Genomic DNA, 19409 nt, shown 5'->3' with positions numbered 1-19409 from the left:
CTCAAACAGTCCAGGAAACACTGGCATGGAACCCACACAAAACAAGCGTTTGCATGCTGTGTTGCACGCTATAGACACAACTCACAAGGCTATAAAAGTGCACTTTGCATCCTCACCTGCCCCAAAGAGGCAGCAGAAGAGTCGTGGCTGTAGGTAGGTCAGGCAGTGCTGGCAGAAACAGGCTGAGCAGTGCCAACAGCATTCCCGCAGGAGATAAGCAGCCAACTCACCTCTCTTCCTCAGCCAGCAAAAATGAAAACCCAGCCAGGAGCTTTAGAGCCTCTTTATTTAAAAAATAAATAAAATGGAAATAAACTTTACGGTGACGTTAACTAAAACTTTCTAAAATAGAACTTCCATTAAAAAGGGAAGCTAAAAGCTGATATTTCTGCAGCTGCTGCATCCTCCACCATCCATGCACTTATCGCATCCTGAAAAACTCTCAGGAGGATCCACTGCCTCCCCCTGCTATAGCCCTGTGCCGTTTGCTCTATTTAAAAGAAAATGTAAGGATCTTTTTTGCAAAGGCAGACTTGCCAAGAAACCACACTCCTAGCAATCAAGAATAATTAGCACAAATTAAGACATGGTTTGCACGCAATAGTGCAAAGTCCTCCTTGTACAGACAACGCACATAAGAAAGGTCACAGGGATAGAAGTGAACACAGCACAGCAGAGCGAGGGCAGCCCTGAGCTGAACGCAAATGAAGAGCTTCAACGAACTGCCCAGGGATGCCTGCCACCCAACTGCAGCAAGGGCAGGAGTAACCCGGCAGCTTTCCGCCCTTGTTGGTGGATCCAAACACTTCAGTAAACACCAATAGCAGCATCTGCTATGCAGTCAATTAATCTGGTACTTATGTGACATATTTTAAGCCATATCAGTGGGGAAAAATATATGTTTGACCTCAGAAATGTCAAGAACACAACAGGACACTGAAAAATGATGCAGAGTTCTTAGGTAGCTGCAAACACCTTTTTCAAAAGTCACACAAACTGGTACTTGGAATTAATGTAGTTACATAGGAAATTGTTCTCACCTTAACAGAGACTACAGAGGTGTTTTCCTACCTTTTCATACAACAATTTGCAGTAAGCATTACCCTGCAGCACAGATGCAAGTCTCACCAGTAGCACTGTGCTATCTCATACGTGGCCTGGAGATTTTGAAGCTGATGACCACTATTATATCATTGCAATGTTTTCCTTCCCTTATTTTCACCAGAATAGAGGGGGGAGAAAGCATCTGTGTTGAAAGTGATAACAATTCCACTTGGTTGCCTGGAATTTTCCTCAGTCCTGTTTCTTACCTGAGGGTGGCACAATCACAGAAAGCATTTGAATAAACTTGTTCTTCTGAATGGAAAAAAAAAAAAAATCATAAAGATCCTATCAGTAACACAAAGACAGCCTGACAGAAGGAATGGGGAGAGCGGGGAAAAACATTAAAAAAATTAAAAGTAATTAAGGATACCTAATCCCTTAATGATATAATTTCTGCCTTTAAAGCACTTCTGGTAGACACCAGAAGCCTCAATAGAAAATCAGTTAGCACAAAGTTGGCTGCTGGGTCACAGAGGGGGTTTGCTATGGCAGATCACAGTCAGATGCTCCTTCCATGCAGCAGGGCTTTTGCTGGGATGTGGACATCTACCTCTGCTGCAGAAGCAGTGCAGGTTCAGTCTAATCTGGCTCGTAACACTGTGAACCTCACCTGGAGCCCTGCCACCCTCTTGCTTGCTGCCAAAAGCTTGAAATTCTTCCTCTTGCCACGTCAGCTGCATCTCTGCAGTGCCTGGTTATTTCTGGTGCTCTGTGACAGCAGACCCAGGTCACCTCTTACTCACTCCCCAATTGCTCTGCACCAGGATAGCTCCTTCAAGTTACTCACATCCTGCGTGAGCAACCCCGTGTCCCATCCAGTCACACCTCCCAGCCCGTGTGACAGGTGACAACCTGCTCAGACCACACCATCACTCTTCTGCTGGCATCCCTGCAAGGCAGTCAGTCCTGGGAAATGGGGGTGCAGCAAGCAAAGATGAGACTTAAAGACTTTCCAAAATCAGCATCAAGCAACTCTGAAGAAAGAGCGTGTTCACAGGAGTTCACCACCAGCTGTGGTTTTCAGAGTCACCACTAATTCTTGGAGCACTGAGCAACACAGCTGAGGATTTCTTTACAAGGAGAGTGGTTAGGCCCTGGAACGGGCTGCCCAGGGAGGTTGTGGATGCTCCGTCCTTGGATGTGTTCAAGGCCAGGTTGGACGGGGTCCTGGGCAACCTGATCTGAATGTGTGTGTTTGGTGGCCCTGCTAGGTAGGGGGGTTGGAACTACATGATCCTTGAGGTCCCTTCCAACCCGGGTGATTCTGTGGTTCTGTGATTTGAGCTGCAAGTAAAAACATTACCCAAAAGGAGCACATCATGGGAAGGGCCAACAGACAGGGTCAGAAAGGATGGGGATAGGGGTGCAGGCAGGATGGCTATCTACATGTAGTCGTGTAAAGTTGGGTTTTTTTGTCATATGATCAGATACAAGTAGCAGGAAAAGTAGGTCAAATATTAAAGCATTATGTCATTTTATTTAAGTCTCCCAATTAACACAACACTACATCCTCTTTTGTCTTACCAGTAATGGACCTCAAGGGCAGGGGTTTAAAGGACAGGGCAACAACTGTACAAAATCCTATCCCAGAGCTCTCATTAGCTCCAAACAAGTGATGGACACTGATGCAAACACAAAACAATGTCAACATGGGGTTTGCAAGCTAAACCAGTGCAAATTAGCATGAAGCAGCTGCACACAACAACAGCCTCACTAGTGGCACAGAAATTAGTCAAGGAGAACTTCAGGAAACACAGGCAGGCACACAGACGGTCACGTCAGGGGTGAGTAAGGCAGAAGGAAGGAGCTGATACAAGCTGGAAGAGGACTGGGTGCGTTGTGCTCATGTCACATCCCCCCCACATGCAGCATGTGCAGCCACTCAGGGGCAGAACCATAAGTGGATGAATGTGGGCACTGGGCACTGGACTGACAAACTCATTGCTCCCCTGGTAGTTTCTATCTTGCAAAGAAACGCCCACTGAAAATATCTAAGTATACTGGAGCTCCTGTGGGAAGATCTTAGGGCCTGGTGAAAACCACATGAGTTACCAGTGGGCACAGAGAGCTCAGTTAGAGCAGGCACAGAAGACTTGCAGTGAAATATCTCAACTAAATATTCCCAGACACCATTTCCAATACTGATATCTTCAATTAGAAGCATTCTTTCTCCAGGCAAAGGTCAGCAACAGAGTTGCACCATATTCAGCAAACGCTCATTTCAGTGCTCAGTCTCTCCTCAGCCAGTTTCCCTTTCAGGCTACTATCCTAGTAGCACTATTTTCTGCAGTATACCATTGTAATGCTGTAACACAATGGAAAGCACAGCAATGACAGCAGAGTAGCAAGGTCCTAGGCTGCAACAAGTGACAACATGCTCAAATACAACAGCCATAGGCAAAGAAACAAAGGAAAGCAGCTGCTTACCTTCAGAAGGCCTCTGGTACACAGGGATCTCCAGTGAAATACCCTCACCTCTATTGCCAGCCCTTAAATGAGGTCTGGAAAGGAGTGGATCCTGGCTCCAGCCCTTCTGCTCACTCAGCTGCATTGAATGCACCTGAGCTCCCCTGGGTTGGCCCTGCCTTCCTGCCAGGTGCTCAATCACAGCTTCAAGCCATGACTTAGCATTTCAGCTACAACTATTATATGCAGAGTACATCTTTGGCTATTTTTCTAAGCCCCTGTCCTTGCTCACAAGCGTTTGAAGGCTGTGCTGTGTGATGTGGGGAGGAGAATGAACAAACTTGGCTGAGCCCAATATTCTCTATCAGAAAGTTTCAGGAGAACAGCCTGCAAGGACAAGAAATAGGTGTGTGAGCAATGGAAATTGTTCTTTAAGGAAGAGATAAGCAGGTCCAGACAGGTGAGGCAGCTGTCTGAAATCTACAGCATCAGGGAAATGGTAAGGGACAAGGCTCCTGATCCAGAAGAAAAGACTTGTTGGTTTTTTCCCTAAGTTCACAGAGCTCATAAACAGTAACAAAAATTCCAGTGATGTCATTCTTCCCCCTCCTCTCCCCTCCCCTTCCTTTCCTGCCCATTCATGTAACTACAGTTCAATAAAATTTAAAGTAAAGATAAAAGTAAAGATGCAGGCTCTCTGCTGTGATTGCAGAAACTTTGCTCTCCAACTGATCTGCAAAAGGCAGTCTTTTCAGACTGCAGAGTGCCACCTAGATGATGGAAAGAGGATTTGCTGAGAGTCAGCCAACTGAAGGTAATAAATCCTTTGGGGATGCATCGCAGAATGCCTACAAGATGCTTTTCAGAACAGATCTTTGCAGACTGCAGATGTTTTGTGGCAAGGTTTGAGTTTTTTTTCCATACTAAAATACTCCTGTGACTGAATGAACAACGCTTTCAAACAGCTTGCATGATGAAACCAGAACCCTTTTAGTTCAGCATTCGAATATTTATGCATCCACAAAGAGAAATATTTTACTCTCTTCTTTTTTTCTAAGTCTTCAAGGGTTCACCTATTTCAGACAGGCACTGAATCAGGACCATCCTGAGGCTGGAATTCCAGACAGACCTTCATTAAAGGAGGCACATAGATTGGCACAATTGAACCCTAATGAGGTTCTGCAAGTTAATAAGTCTTTTGCACATGTGCAAATATTTGCAAATGAAGAGATATAGAAGGAATGACCTCTACAAGCAGTTGAAGACAAGCTAGACATTGCCTATCTCATGAATGGAAAAAATATATAACAGATGTACCAGATGAGTCAGAACACATAGAGCCCTCTCTTAACACCCACAGCTGAACTTACTGTCTCTTACTGTCCCCAGGTGACCACCATGCCCTTGAAACAAACAGGAGCATATAGAGAGTGATGAAATGATGAATACTTACTGAAGTGCCAGTGGGTCCACGGCCCATCAAGAACACCACAGAATATGCAGTGACTTGTGCAAGATCCAAGCAGGCCTTGGCTGAGCAAAGGGTGGTTTAGGTGAGCCTGAGCTCAAGGTGATGCCACAAAGATCAGCGAGGCTTGTGGGTCCATGTCAAAACTCAGCCTGACATTCATCGTTTAAACTGAACAGCAATGAAATAGCCAAACAATGCCTCCCATAAAGAGAACACATTTAGAAGTCAGGCTGCTTCAGAAGGACAATTATTTTGGACCATCATTACAGCCTTTCTTCTCTGCTGTCTGCATACCTTCATGTAGTGCAGGAACAAATTTCAAAACAACTTGGAAGAGAAATGAACAGGCTTCTGCCACCTAAACCTTGTTTCCCATTCCTCTGCCACACTATGATGGAACCAAGAGGCAGGATCTAGGTTCAAAACACACTCTGCTTTGATTGATGAGTAGCTGAAGGAATGGACTGGCTTTAGTTCAGTGTCAGACCTCCTTGGAAGCTTCAGGCCGGGTTAGAGGGCTATCCCAGTTCATAATTACACTGACATGAAAACCAAATAGAACTTGTTCTTTTCTGACACTACAGGCCCATTACTTGTGCAGAGCAGAAGACCAAGAGTTGAAAATTAAGAAATTATGGAAATTATGGAAAAAGAGGATTGTGCCCAGTGTTTTGACTCAGGGCAGGGAGCCCTTCACCAGCACCACCAGTGTAGCTGTCAGACAGTGGGACAGCAGCCAGAGGGACACAGCATGGCCAAGCACTCCCTGCCTGCTGGTTAGGGACCATGTGCTAATTGGCCTGCAGTACATTGATCGTTAATGCTGTGAAGTAGGAAGGAAATTCAGTGTTTTGTAGTTTCTGGTGGTTGAAGGATGGAGGGGAAGCAGAAGATGTTGCCTTGCAGGGTGAAAGACTGCACACCTTTACAACCTGAAGAGAAACAGTGATAGCCTGAAGTTCTCTTGAAAAACATGAATGTCACCTTAGCTTTTGTATTAATGCTTAATGTAGGTGCTAACTAGAGATGATCTAAGGCAGTTTTTAAAAAAACAGACTCACAGGAGCCATACCAATAGACATCCACAGATGAATTTGCAAGCATGAAATGGAAAAGGGCAAATTCTCAGCTGGTGCAAGTCAGCCCCAACCTTTTCCTTTCCCTACCTCCAGAGAGAGAAAGACAAGAAAATCAGTTCATTCACTCCCTTATTTTAGGCTCTTTCCTTATATTAGGAACGTGAGATGAAGACTGTATGCACTGAGATGCAATAAATCAAACCTTGGGTCTTGTTCTGGATGAGCGATACGACTGCAGAGTGTGGCTGCAGCATGGTGCTGAGCCCTGCACGACTGCTGGAGTGCCAGTGCCCTCTCCTGTTCAGTGTGCACCAGCTCTCCCTGCTCATTTCACAGCATGCTTGCGTATGTTCAGAGGCTGGTGGAAAATATTCCCAATCACAGCCTGACATCCTGCTCCAGAGTAATAAAAAGCAGCTAAAGGAAACACGAGAATGCAGCAGAACTTACTAAGGCACTGCGTCCTTTCCATCACAGTCCTGAAAAATTAACATTTGCATTGGGCCATTTCAGAAGAAATAATTCCCAAACTATCTAATTCCATTGAGCACAGCAGGCTTGGATCTTCTTTCCAAAGCACATCTGCAATGACATTTGGTTATACTTTTTGTGGCTGTAATTTCAATTTCCAGCCACTGCCAAGTATATTCATAAAACTATGATTCAGGAAGAAACCAAAGCAAAGGGAAGTGTGCTGGCAGGCCTGAAGTCAGGGTGGCTTTATACCTTAATCCCTTGACAGTCTTTCAGACTTTTCACATCATTCCTTAGTGACAACAGCACAGACTCATCCTCAGTTCACCACAGTAGCAAAAGCAGTGACGATGCTACAAAAATGTTTCCCAAACCTCATGTGTCAGCCATCCCGAGATTTCTCATGGGTTACTCTGATGAAGTTACCTTCAGGTCTAATATTATCATTCATGCTAAAGCAGCTGAGGGAATCAAAAGAACAAGCAGCAAACCAGTTCTATATTGAAAGAGGGGATTATTCCCAAAGACGAGGCTCCTCAATGCCTTAGGATGGACAAAAATTAGAGCAGGTGAAAGACCAGAACTGTAACTGACACGTCACAAAGAATGTAGTTCTGTACCATCACTGCCTGGAGTCATGTGATAATGGCTATAAATGTAGAAATTTCAGATGCTAGGCTATTACAATAAGCAATTTCTAACTCTTATGCTTAGAGAGAAACACTTGGGAATGTGATACTTAATGGCTCAAAACTCAGAAGATGAATAAAAAGAACCCCAAGCTCCCCAAAATGTACTCAGCTAAGTGCTTCAGCAGTGTCTGACATCTAGAGCACATTAGCAGCCTTACAATGCAAACCAAGCAGTGAAGATACTCCCATCAAGTAGGATTTTCAGGTTACCCACCGGTACTTCTATCCTCAGAGGTTACTGTTTCTTTCACATCACAGTCAATGCTACAACGTCAAAATAATCCCAGGTTTTCCAGTAGCAGGGGCTGCATCCAGTTGATGGCTAAGGAAGGGAGGGATGCAGTGTAAAACTGCTGCATGTTCATTGACTGAAACTAATGGAAGAAATGCAGAGACTATCTCATTTGCACAGACAAAACACTGTCAGTAGAAACATTTCAAATTAACTCACTTTCTCTAGGTTTTCTGAGTAGAGAGTGGATTTCTTTCATTACTGTGTGAAAAAGGAACAGCAATCAGTACCTCTCCCTTTCCATCACCTCTGCACTTCTCATTAACAAAGAGTAGCTTTGTTTTGCCTCCATCAATCTAAAAATATATGCAAATCATTAGCCAAGCTAATGAACACGATACTAATAACCTGAAAACATTGATAGCAAAAAACATGCAAGATAAGCAACATGAACATGTTTAGCACATTTCACCTTTAGCAAGCTTGCAAGCAGACTTGTGCATGAGACAGGAGCGACCTGAGGCACTGCAGCAGCACAGGGCTTTGGTGATACTACTGCCACCAGCACAGTGGGAAATCATCCTATGGCTGTTGCTGTAGCTGCTGGAAATCACACCCTTCTCCTGGGGATGCTCTGTCTTCTAAACCTAAATTGCTGCCAGGAGAGCAGTTGACTAATCCAAGCATAGGGCTCAGGTGAGCTGGTGGATGCGTTTCACCCTTTTAAAGTGGCTTTTGTGCCATTCTCGTGGCTTTAGTCTTATTCTGACCATCTCAGCAACAACCAGGAATGGACAGTGCAAGAACAAAGCCTTTAGAATCAGAAATGTGAGGGCTAGAAGGGACCTCTGGAAATTCTCTGGTCCAATTGAATTAATGATGGGCAACTATAAATAGGATATTAATGTTAAATACTCTTCTTTATATTTCTCCTCTGCTATAACACACACAATTAACAGAGTGAGCCAAAAGTTCATACCAAAATGTTTCACAGTACATCGGCAGCAATATTTCTATATATTCTCCCTGCCTTTAGAAGTTACAGCAACCTGTATTAAATTAATTCTGCTTTGTACTCTGCCACTTAGAAGTAACAGAGCTGCTCTGCTATCAGATGTCAAATTTCCTGCCACTTTCTTTCTATAAACCTATTTGCAGGCAGTGTCTTTTGCCAGTGGTGGCGTGGACTGGAGTTCACAGCCCGCGGAGAAGCAGAGCTCCTCTTAGGAAACAGGAGGACATCACACCAAGTGAATTTAGGTTTAGAAAAAGGTGTTTGCATATTATAATCAGGGTTGGATGGAGCCCAAAATGAGTCATGAAGGAATGGCTGTGGATGTAACTGTAAACATCAATAGACTTATAATAATCCTCTTTGGAAAAGACCATCAGTAGACCACTATATTCAGTCTAAGGATGCTAGAAATATGTACAAGCGGGAAATAATGCCACAGGACTCTGACAAAAATTAATCCTAAAGTAAAATAGTAAGGGAAAGTTGTATGTCAAGGAGCCTACCTGTACTGATGAACTGAAGTCTATTTCTGTTTCTTCTATTAAAAACCCAAAGTCTGGGATCTTCTGGACTGAAATGGCAGCAGCTGAACTTGGAGCTTCCTTGAGCTGGTTCATGTGCTGTAAGAGCAGGCATCATCTGTAGGGTACTTGCCAGGGCATAACCCAGGGCATGGATGGACCCATCCTCTCAGGATGTAATGAGGACTGAAAATGGGCATTAAAGGTGAGCACATCCCCTGCAGCTGAGACAAACTGCAGCTCCACATCAGCCAGCACAAAGCACATTCAGAGCACTGTTGACAGTGTCTACAAAAAACTCCTTTTTCTTGAAATTCTTCCCCACAACTCTCCTTAAAATCAGAGGAGGCTGATGACAATGTCATTTGCTGTAGTACGTAAACATTATTTAACCAATGGACTTTAGAATCATCTATAGCACAAAAGGTCTCTCCTGAAATTTCCACTTACAGCTCATGTCTGTGCCTAACAAGCTGCTTCTGCCAATGAAATCACTGCTGACACTTTCCTTCCACCTGCCTCAGGAGCATGGTTTTCAGCCACTCCTCAGGTTCATGTGCTCAGAACAGCTTTAGGCAATGGTTGTCCCAGTGAAAAAGCATATGCATTCAGCTCAGAAGAGGGATGTGGCTGGGCTATGGCATCACAACCACAGGGAGAACTCCATCCTTCGTGTTCCCTCTTCAGAGAGCCTCTTCAGCAAAGCGCTCGCTTTTTCTCTCATTAACAGCCAGAGAGCATCGCTTCAAGGTGTAACTCTACAGACTGTATAAATAAAAACACAATGCATAACATTTATTTGTGAAATCAATGATGTATTCATACCAGACTTGTCTGCCTTAGTGTTTAAAGTAACTGAAAGCAGGAAGTATTTAATTACTCTCCAGCAGATTTCAGTCTGTAATACTTAATAATTATCTCCAATAACTACATCTACATTAAGAAACACGGACAAAAAGGTTAAGTTCAAAGCATGCTGAAATCAATACTGCATTTACAGAATTCCTCTGAGATAACTCTTAAGAAAAAAACATACAATAAGAAGCACCAGCTTGACATTCCTCCTACAACAGAATCACACGCCTACGAGTACTGCAGGACTCCAAGAAGTGTTGCAGAGAGGGGAAAGACCTCCAACGAGAAACCCTGAAAATGGGAGAAACTTCCAGAACTACAAAGCATAAATTCTGCCACATAATTCTGTGGACAAGGGAAAAACATGGCACTAAAAATTAAGGAAACTATGAACTGGAAAACTTTTTGGTGAGCAGATTCTTTTCCTTTCTTTCAGAGGAAATATTTTCTTTCAACTTCTTATCATTCTGAACACTGCTTGAAATCACTTCAGAAGTATTTTTCAAGTAAATTTTCAGGGAAAAAAAATATGCAGAGCAGCCCAAGTCACCCCACCTAGGCAAGAGTCCTGCATGCACAGGGAGATCCAGGATTACAGGATCCTCCTCCTTACTATCCTCTCACTTGGGTAAAACTGGCTCGTTGGTGCCACACAGAGACAGGGGCTTCCACTTGATGAAGTTGTTTAAACTTTTGGAGAGCTTAGTGGCTGGGACAGAGAAGAGCAAAGCCACTGATAGGGCTGTCCACAACACTCAACTTCAAACCACTCTCAGCCAGGTAAGGAAGCACTAACAGCAGGATACAAGGGGGAAGGGACGTGCAGGAATAGAAAGTAGATTGACAGCAAATGTGCGGCACGTCCTTTGTTTTATTACTGCCATAAATGGTTAAAAATAAATGGCAGTTTAAAAATACGTACTTGCTTTTCCAGGACGGAAACAATTCCCATTCCAAAGTACACTTTTGCAGAAGTCATTACTTCGATGAGGAAGATCACAGCAATATAACTGCAGAAGAGTTACAATAGGTACTGCAGCTATCAGGTGCTGATTTCATCTATACCAGTGGATCATAAAACAGCCCTGGGCCACTCTTCATCTGGCTCTGATTGAGAAAGCCAGCTAGGAAGAATTTAAGACTATCTGTAAGTTCATTTAACCAGGAATTTGAGCTTAGGGTAAAATACCAGCTGGATTTACTGAGGTCTTTAACTCGCACACCAAGGCAAGCTGAGGGCAAACATACAAAGCTTTAGTAAACTTCAATAGTCTCAAGTTTAAAGCAAAAAAGTGAGGGGCTCTTTTGTTGGGCTTTACAAACATAAAGTCTGTGAAAAGCATTCCGGAAAACAATTTCAGTCACACCTGAACTGGAACCAAACAAAAAAAATTCCTTTTCTTTGATGTCCTTGATGTGGGATGGGAGCCATTAGTGCAGATTCCAAGCAGAGCATTTCAGGCTGAACTGAACATCTGTTCCCGAACCATGCTCCCAACCCATGCAGAAACTGGTCTGCAGCCAGGCTTTGGCTCAAGTTTTCCCTAAGTATGTGTAAAAAACTTCCTGGATCTACAGGAAAAAGAAGAAAAACAAAAAAACAAGGGGGGGCATGGGGGGGGGAAGGGGGAGACATGCCTATTTCACACAAAAGCAAACTAAATAACTTTGTAACACACAAAAGCAAACTAAAGAACTCTGTAAGGTGAACAGACCTGTCCTGGAGCCGCTTAGCAGAATTCTGTTCATGCCATGAGGGCCTCAGATCAAACCTGCTGTCTTCCACCAAACACCACCAGCTGCACAGGTACTTGTGCAAACAACTGCCTGAGTACATGTAGAGGACAACTTGAGCACGGTGCTCGCTCCACAGCCACCAGCAGAGCCAAGAACCAGTTCCTCACCCCTCCAACACCACGCAAACCCCCGAGCCACAACACGCTGCCCTTTCCCAGCGGTGCCATTTTGTGAGCCCTCCTCGATGGGCGTGCGCGTGACCCCCAAGCCCTGCCGTGCCCCGCGATACCCCCACCCTGCACTGAGGGTAAACGCTCTGTAAAACCCTATGGAAAGTATGTGGAAAATGCGGATGCCGGTGTGTCTGAGCAGCGGTCTTTGCAGGCTCGCACCCTAGATGGCAGCACAATTCAAAGAATTCGCCTCAGCTCCCGTCCGGGCTGTTCCGCCATCCGTCTGCTATGCAAATCCTGCCTGAACGCCTCGATCTTTAACAACAAAAAGCCCGAGCAAAAGGTGCGAGCCGAGGTATTTCTTAGCGCTTGGCACAAATGAGAGCTGTGACGACGCTGCTGAGCTGCGCACGTGGGCAGCTCTGCAGGTGCAGGGCGCTGAGGGAGCAGCCGCTCCATCAGCCACGGCAACGGCCGTAAACAGGCGGGAAGGCATCGCCATGGCGTAACGAGGCGGGTAAACCTCCGGGTGCAGAGAGAATAAAGCTCAAGGGGGTCCCGTCTTTTTTACCTGCCGAGGGAAAAGATGCTCGCTGCAGGGAAAGCTGCCACGTGCAAGGAAGGGGCTCGGCAGAACACCCTGCATGCAATCCACAGGGGTGCGGAACGGGAACGGTGCTCTGCCTGCTTGCTCTCCCATAAAGCAGGCAGCCGCTTCCTCCAGGCGTTACCCCTCTCCTCCGGAACGGGGCGATGGTGCCCGCTCACTCACATCGGACGTTTCTTCTCCCTTGCCGTTCACTCCGCTCCTCAGCCTCTGCAGATCCTGTGCTGCTATGAAGGATCACAGCCGTGCCTCGTCCATGGAATATTATTTCTGCAGGCCTGGGGCCTCGTAGAAGAAAAGCACGCAGTTTATTCCACTTCCCATTCTGAAGGAGCATTAATATTTTACCACCAACGCATACTGACTTTCCCCATCTTGCACTTCTTGGTCTTGTCCTGTACAGAAGCAAAGTTCAAAGGAAAAAAGGGGATAGCAAAGAACATCGTGTAATTCGCAATACATTTATGAAGTTTCATTACATGAAATGGAAAGCGTGGTTATTTGATCCCTGTAGAACAGGGATAAAACATCACTCTGGCAGATACTGGAAACAACACATCCACGAAAAAACAAACAAACAAACAAACAAAAAAGACAAACAAACAAACAAAAACTGAGAAGGGATAACAGTTGCAAAAGCAGGCAAAGAAATGGCCTCACCCTGCTGTGGCAAAGGCACAAGCCAAAGCCCTGCCCAGATGGGCAGTACCACTGCCTGTGAACTACATGGATGACATCTTCCACTTCACAGCAGTTGAGCTGGAAGCACATCAATAGAGGGATGTATGCACAAGATAGGAGAATTTGAAGCTCTGAGTTACGAAATGCAAACCAGCACAGGGAGAGACAACTGGCACAGCCGTGATGATGGAGATAATGTTTCTCTGGGAAAATCAAATAAAATGAAAAGCACTGTCTTGGCCATATCATCCTGTATTTTACAGCTGTCTTAAAAGGGTTAACTTTGAGTTGGATATGCAAGAGTTATTTTTGTATAATAGTGTTCTGATTATGGAGATTACAACAACACGATTTATTTGAAAGATTGAATGTATGAAACATGCAGGATTAACAAAAAGTGACAGTTTCAGTACCAACAGCCTGCAAAGTTGCCATCAGTCACTGAGAAAGTAGGAAAGCTGTCTGTCAAGACACATTTTGATCTTCACAAAAGACAGATGACAACAGAGTTCTCTTTCAAGGACATAAATACAGCTACTGAATGCAGTAGAGCTTTTCTGTCCATATTTCTTTCTTCTAACGTTCTTCAAGTTCATCAACTAAAGTAGCATCGATCCCACAGCAGTTGTATGGAAGAAAAAACTGAGGCAACAGAAGGTAAAATCATCTTTAGGAAGCATACTCATAGCTGAAGGATGCGAACCCAAGTCCTGCCACCACACAGGGCAGCACAGCTATTGGCACAACCTGCTGGGTAACACAAAATCTGGGTCAAAACATGGAACAAGCAACAAAATTCCTTCAGAGCTCAGGAGAACCAGAGCTCCTTCCCTGCATCTTGGGCCAATCATGCCATCTCGCCTTTCCTCTGATAGTTAATGTTGGGATTCATGCTGCTTTAAGCTGTATTTTTTATGTATTCTCTTCAGAAACTAGGGCTGAAAGGTGCAAAATGAGCGGCTTGGACTTCCTGGTAGTCAATCAGTACACCTAACAGTTAACAGCTGGAGCTTAGGATTGCTCCCAAGACAGGCAGCAGCCAGATCACTGCAAAGTTATGGGAAGTGCCCCATCATGTAGCTCCCAAAACATCAGGGGCTCCACCATTATGTGGAAACTACAGGGCACATTGTGGATTTTCTCCTCCTCCTTTCTTCTTGAACACCATGACTGCAGTCTGCCAATCACTGGAAGCCTCACTCACCTTCTTTCACGCTGCCAACTTGCTACAAGCCTTCACCTCATGAAGAAGCTCTTCTGATTCACACTCCTGAGCAGTGTAAATGGGCCTGGTGCCATTAAGCCGCCGAAGATCTGGCTCTGCTCTGCAGTAGTTTTATCTGAGATCGCTATGAGCTTACCTAGAGGTTGCCAGCTGGAATGCTCTGGCAAACTGTGTTTACAGATAATGCTTGAAGGTGGTGGCCTCTGGTTGCCCTATTTGTATTCCTTCAAAAGGTCTTTATTCATACCTACCCAAATGTACGTCAGATATGTTGAAAAGCTGGTAATGGAATTAAAATATAAGGGCTCAGCTATGCCCTCTCTCTCCAATTCTGGTCGGTTATCATGTTAATGAATGCCATACAAGCCAGAGTGAAATGACATAAAATCTTGTGCAATGTTGCTTCTTGTTTTCCTTTGTTTCTGATGAATTACACCTTGTAATTCCTTCCATAGCCAGACTTCATCCATTACCAAACATCAGTCTTTGCAGAAAACTATTGCAGACTTCACTTGCAATCGCTCCCCAGGAAGCAGTTGGGCGGGAGCTGGACTTTCTTTTCCAGACATCTGACAAGATTCCGTGTGTCCTCAGAAGACTGTGGCAAAGCACTCCTGCCTCTTTGTCCTGCACCACAGCCAATGAGCAACAGGCACTCAATCTGCAACACAGATTCTTATTCCTCAGGCCCTCGTTTTCCTAGTCACTACATGTTGTGTTTTTTTCTCCTGCAAGCAACAAGATGCTCAGTGCAGCAAGAGCATATCATCAGTTTTTAGAGCTGCGTTCCAATGTCATTTTCCTGCCTCCCAGCTAGCTGGTATAACTTCAGACATTTTGCTTTACAAAGAACCATTTCACAATCACTGGCAAGAGTCACTCGAGGGATTGTTTTTGCTTGCAGAGTGACTGGTTTTCAAATTGGGTAAAGGGACTGGGCATGGTGGTTAAGTAATCCCAATGGCTCTTCACAATCCTTTTAAAGCTTTGAGAAACTGAGATTATTTAAACCATCAGCATCATCACCGTGAAACCTCTCTGCAATGTTTTAAAAGACTTCTCAACTGAACCTAAATAACTTCCCAAACTTCGGTTAAAGAGAAAGGTTCTTCTCCTTAATAGTGCAGCATGCCCTCATTGAGAAATGCAACTTATTTTTTTTAGCTCTATGTGATGCAGCAGGTAAGCAGTTACAAAAATTAGCTTTTCAAGTCACCCAAATATTAGTTAGCCTGTACAGCCAGTACTGATCCATGCCATGGAGTTACTGCAGTTGAGGGCTATAAAAGCAAGTAGGCAAGTTCACTTTACCTGCCCAAGACCCTTTACCTCCTCCTTCCCATCACATTTCTTACATTCCTCAAGACTCCTGCTGTTTGTACCATCTCAAAGTCTCCACTGATGCCACTAACACAAGGTTGGCTTGCAGCACTGCATCAGACAACTTTATGACTGCGTAGGTTGGGGGAGTCTGATTTCAACTTTCTGGCATCTTTATTCAGAACAGCTGTGGCAAGATAGCTGCAAAACACAGACAAACCTTGAATTTAACAGTAGCATCTGAAATGTACATGCACAGATAGATGGTAAGATCAAAAATCGTGTAATCTGAGACAACTGATAGAAAGGCATCATGGTGGATTTCTCATCAGCAGTGCTGGGAACCTCATATAAGACTGAAATATGATTGCAAAACTTTGCACGATCAAGTCTAAAGATGCCTATTTGTGCCATATGGTATCAGATCAGATGCCAAACATGCCCACCCTTCTGTCGTGGTTTTTGGCATGCTTCAGTGACATCTAATCAATACAGCCCACTTTCTGGAGATGCAAAAACATGACCAAATATTTTTATTAGGCTGTTAGAAGTGTTCCAGCATTGTCATGATTAGACAGGCAGGGAAGAAACAGGAAGAAAAAAACACAGCACTATGCACTTTCAGGAGCTTGCAGCCAACAGTGGTATTTAACCTCCTATCTAGCTGGAATATTCACAATATATTATCTTCCTTCATATATATATATATGTATATATATATACACGTGTGTGTGTGTGTATGTATGTATATTTGCTTTAGGGTGCCACCAAATTTTTGTATGAGTTTGGGTGCTTAGAAAGGGCCTGCTGCTTGTCTTGGTAGAAGAGGAAGAAGGCTGATTTTCAGGAAGTAATGCTTTTGAGTTCATCTCCAGCACACTCAGGCACTGCATCAGCAACAAATAGGTGAATTTCTGGAGGTCTTAAGACAGGAGCAAAACTAACCCAGCTTCTGCTTTCCAGGCAAAACCCCAGGTCTGTAAGGAAGCATTTTAAGAAGCCATTAGTCCACCTAATACTTTCTGAGTCTTCTGGACAGACCACAGCTATCAAACTAAGTTTTAGGCCTTTAGAGCTGATGCAAATTCACCAGCTGTCACCAATAAATCAGTTATCAGTCCCCCAGAACATTAATCACAGGGTTTGGCTTTGATATAAAAGCACTTATCTACTTCTAATTAGAATATCACCTAGAAAATTGCCTATTTTTGTGCCTCATCAAATCCAAGCTCAGGCAGGTGCTCTCCTGCCCTTTGGAGGCTGATGTTTCATCTGTGACACAGAAGACTCACTGCAAACACCTGCCATGCAGAGGCAGCTTCAGAACTCAGCCTGGGTTTGCTTCATTATTCTGGGGCAATGCATGTTCAAAGCAGGTCCAACAAGAGGCAAGGTGCTCTGAGCCTGGTCCGGTTCAGTCACAAACATCTCCAGGGTTGGAAAGCTCACAGTTCTCTATGTCCGTTTAAAGAAAATGTAACATCAAGTGCAAACACTTACTAGAGGCTTCTACATATTTAGTAGCACTTTACCTCACAAGTCAGGATGTATTTGGCCCAAAAAGAGACTCCTCATTAAAAGAAGTCAAAATGAACCATAGACACAAACAGGAGAACATCAGGTAGATGTTACACAGCTTGCATGTACACTAAAACTAAAACAAACTGAAAAGTAGCTCTGAAGGAACTAATAGGCTTCACTGAAGCTGAGCTTTATTTAGCTTGTAACAAAAATATTTTACAGCCAGGCTATGTCATTTAAATGCGTTGAACCCACTTGTCAGGAAACACTGCAGGGGAGAATGTCCACATTTTGGAAAACACATCTAGACCTACTGACATTTGAATTTTAGTAAGAACAGGGACAAAGCTCTTTTTAAGAGCAGGGAGAGGCAAATAAAGCAGGCTACTTCCTTCAGGGGCTTGTGATGGTTTGCCTAGCAGTTCATTGCTGGCAAATATGTATTAAGATCACAAGCTAAGCTATCTGAAGAATTAGGCCATTCTATTATCACTTTGTATGGAATATGCTAATATCTCACCAAGTTGCACCACTGCACTATCATCTTGCAGCACACAAGCCTACAGCTAGAATACTCAAAGCGTCTTCAGCAGCTTCCTACTCTGAAAACAACTACACATAAGTAAAACAAATTCATTTTAGCAAAGAGAAATACACCTTCAGTGATTCACGTTAATGTCAACAGATTCTCATACCTGCATACCTCACATACCTGAGATGGCAGCTGCTCCTTCCACCAGAGTCATATGAAGCCATGAAAGAGTAGACTTAAGTGAGATTTTCTAGCCCAAAAGCTTGGGGAGAAGTTACATATACCGTGGTTCCCTTAGTTAGGTGAAAAGGTAAACTACTAGCAGACATTTGATACTAGTTTCTAGAAATGGGTAGTAAAAAACACTTCAGAAAACTTCTGAAGGTAGCATTAGATACCTTCAACCACACCTTACGAAACAGATACACACTTCATGAAACAGGTAAGAACATTCACATAGTCAACTTGTGGAAAAATCCCTTCCTCATGCTTTAATGTTAATCATATTGAGAAAACCATAACTTCCAGAGAACAGCTAAACACACCCCAAGGCATTCAAAGAATACAAAGATTGGCCATTTTGGAGCGGTCAGAAAGAAGGTCATCAATTTGCAAAGCAGCAATGCTTCAGACAAATGGTGTACCTATCTATGAGGGATCATTTAGATAACCTTGTGCTCTCTTCTAGCCTCACTCCAACTCTTGCATACTTCATTTCAGGTAAGGCTCAAAAGAATTCCATTAGAAGGAGAAACCTAGGTTCAAATAGTTTTCAGTGTAAAAAGCAAGCAGCGTAGGAACAAGTGACAAATGCTGACCTTCAGACTTTCCAAAATTGACCATATTCTGAGGCTGAGGCAGGCAGTGGTGCACAGGTAAAGCCAGCAGTGACCCTATCCAAACCCCAGTGGAATATTCATACACGTTTCTGAGAGTACCTAGTTTAAATACTTTGGATCCTGTTGTGATGCTTTATGAAAAGACAAAGGATGTACAAGACACAAGTGGAAGAATTCTCACGGCTTGGAAGGAACATCATGAGCTGCTGACAGACAAGGTGGCATTAAAACACAATTACACAAATAAATACTTCAATCTTAACATAAAATGAAATGTTATGAAACATGATTAAAAGCTGTACTGGAGGCAATCAATTAACCATTTTTATACTGAAGTTCTTGACTTTCTACAAACTGTATTCTTCCTAATCTCACTGGTGATTTCCTAAGTCATATTCTTGCACATTTCCCCAATGTACTCCCATCTTAAGCCAAGGAAAATACAGCCCAGTGTTCTTGGTGTTCCAAAATCCCCAAACATTGCAGTTTGAACTCTGAACTTGCGACTGGTGATGCTGCATTCATAGGAAACACTGGAATCCACTTAAAAACATTTACTCTTTAACTCCCTTTTGTAACACACCTAGGTGATACTACTGTGCTATACAGAAACGAGTATGTTTGGTTTATTCATGACTTCCATTGTGAACTTAAGACAATTTTCACTTCTTTTGAGTTGATGTGGAAGGGATCCCAACAGGAGAAAAGGCAGAAAGCACCAGTGTTGACTACAGAAACAGTTCACTGCAGACTGTAGAAGCATTTACCAACCTCCATCTATCCACTGCTGAGCCTTTATAGTTTACGCACACCATAAAAACTTCAGAAACCAGCACTGAAACAGTTAACAGGTGTCAGTGCCTTCTTCACTGCTTTAAATAAAGAGAGGTTCTGGAACAAGACACAAGGCCTTGTGGCTACCCCA

This window comes from Centrocercus urophasianus, unplaced genomic scaffold (genome assembly GCF_019232065.1).
Source record: "Centrocercus urophasianus isolate 14NV4802_14NV808 unplaced genomic scaffold, USGS_Curo_1.0 seq_29, whole genome shotgun sequence".
Taxonomy (NCBI): Eukaryota; Metazoa; Chordata; class Aves; order Galliformes; family Phasianidae; genus Centrocercus; species Centrocercus urophasianus.
The sequence above is the reverse complement of the archived record's forward strand: the minus strand, read 5'-3'. Positions refer to the sequence as shown.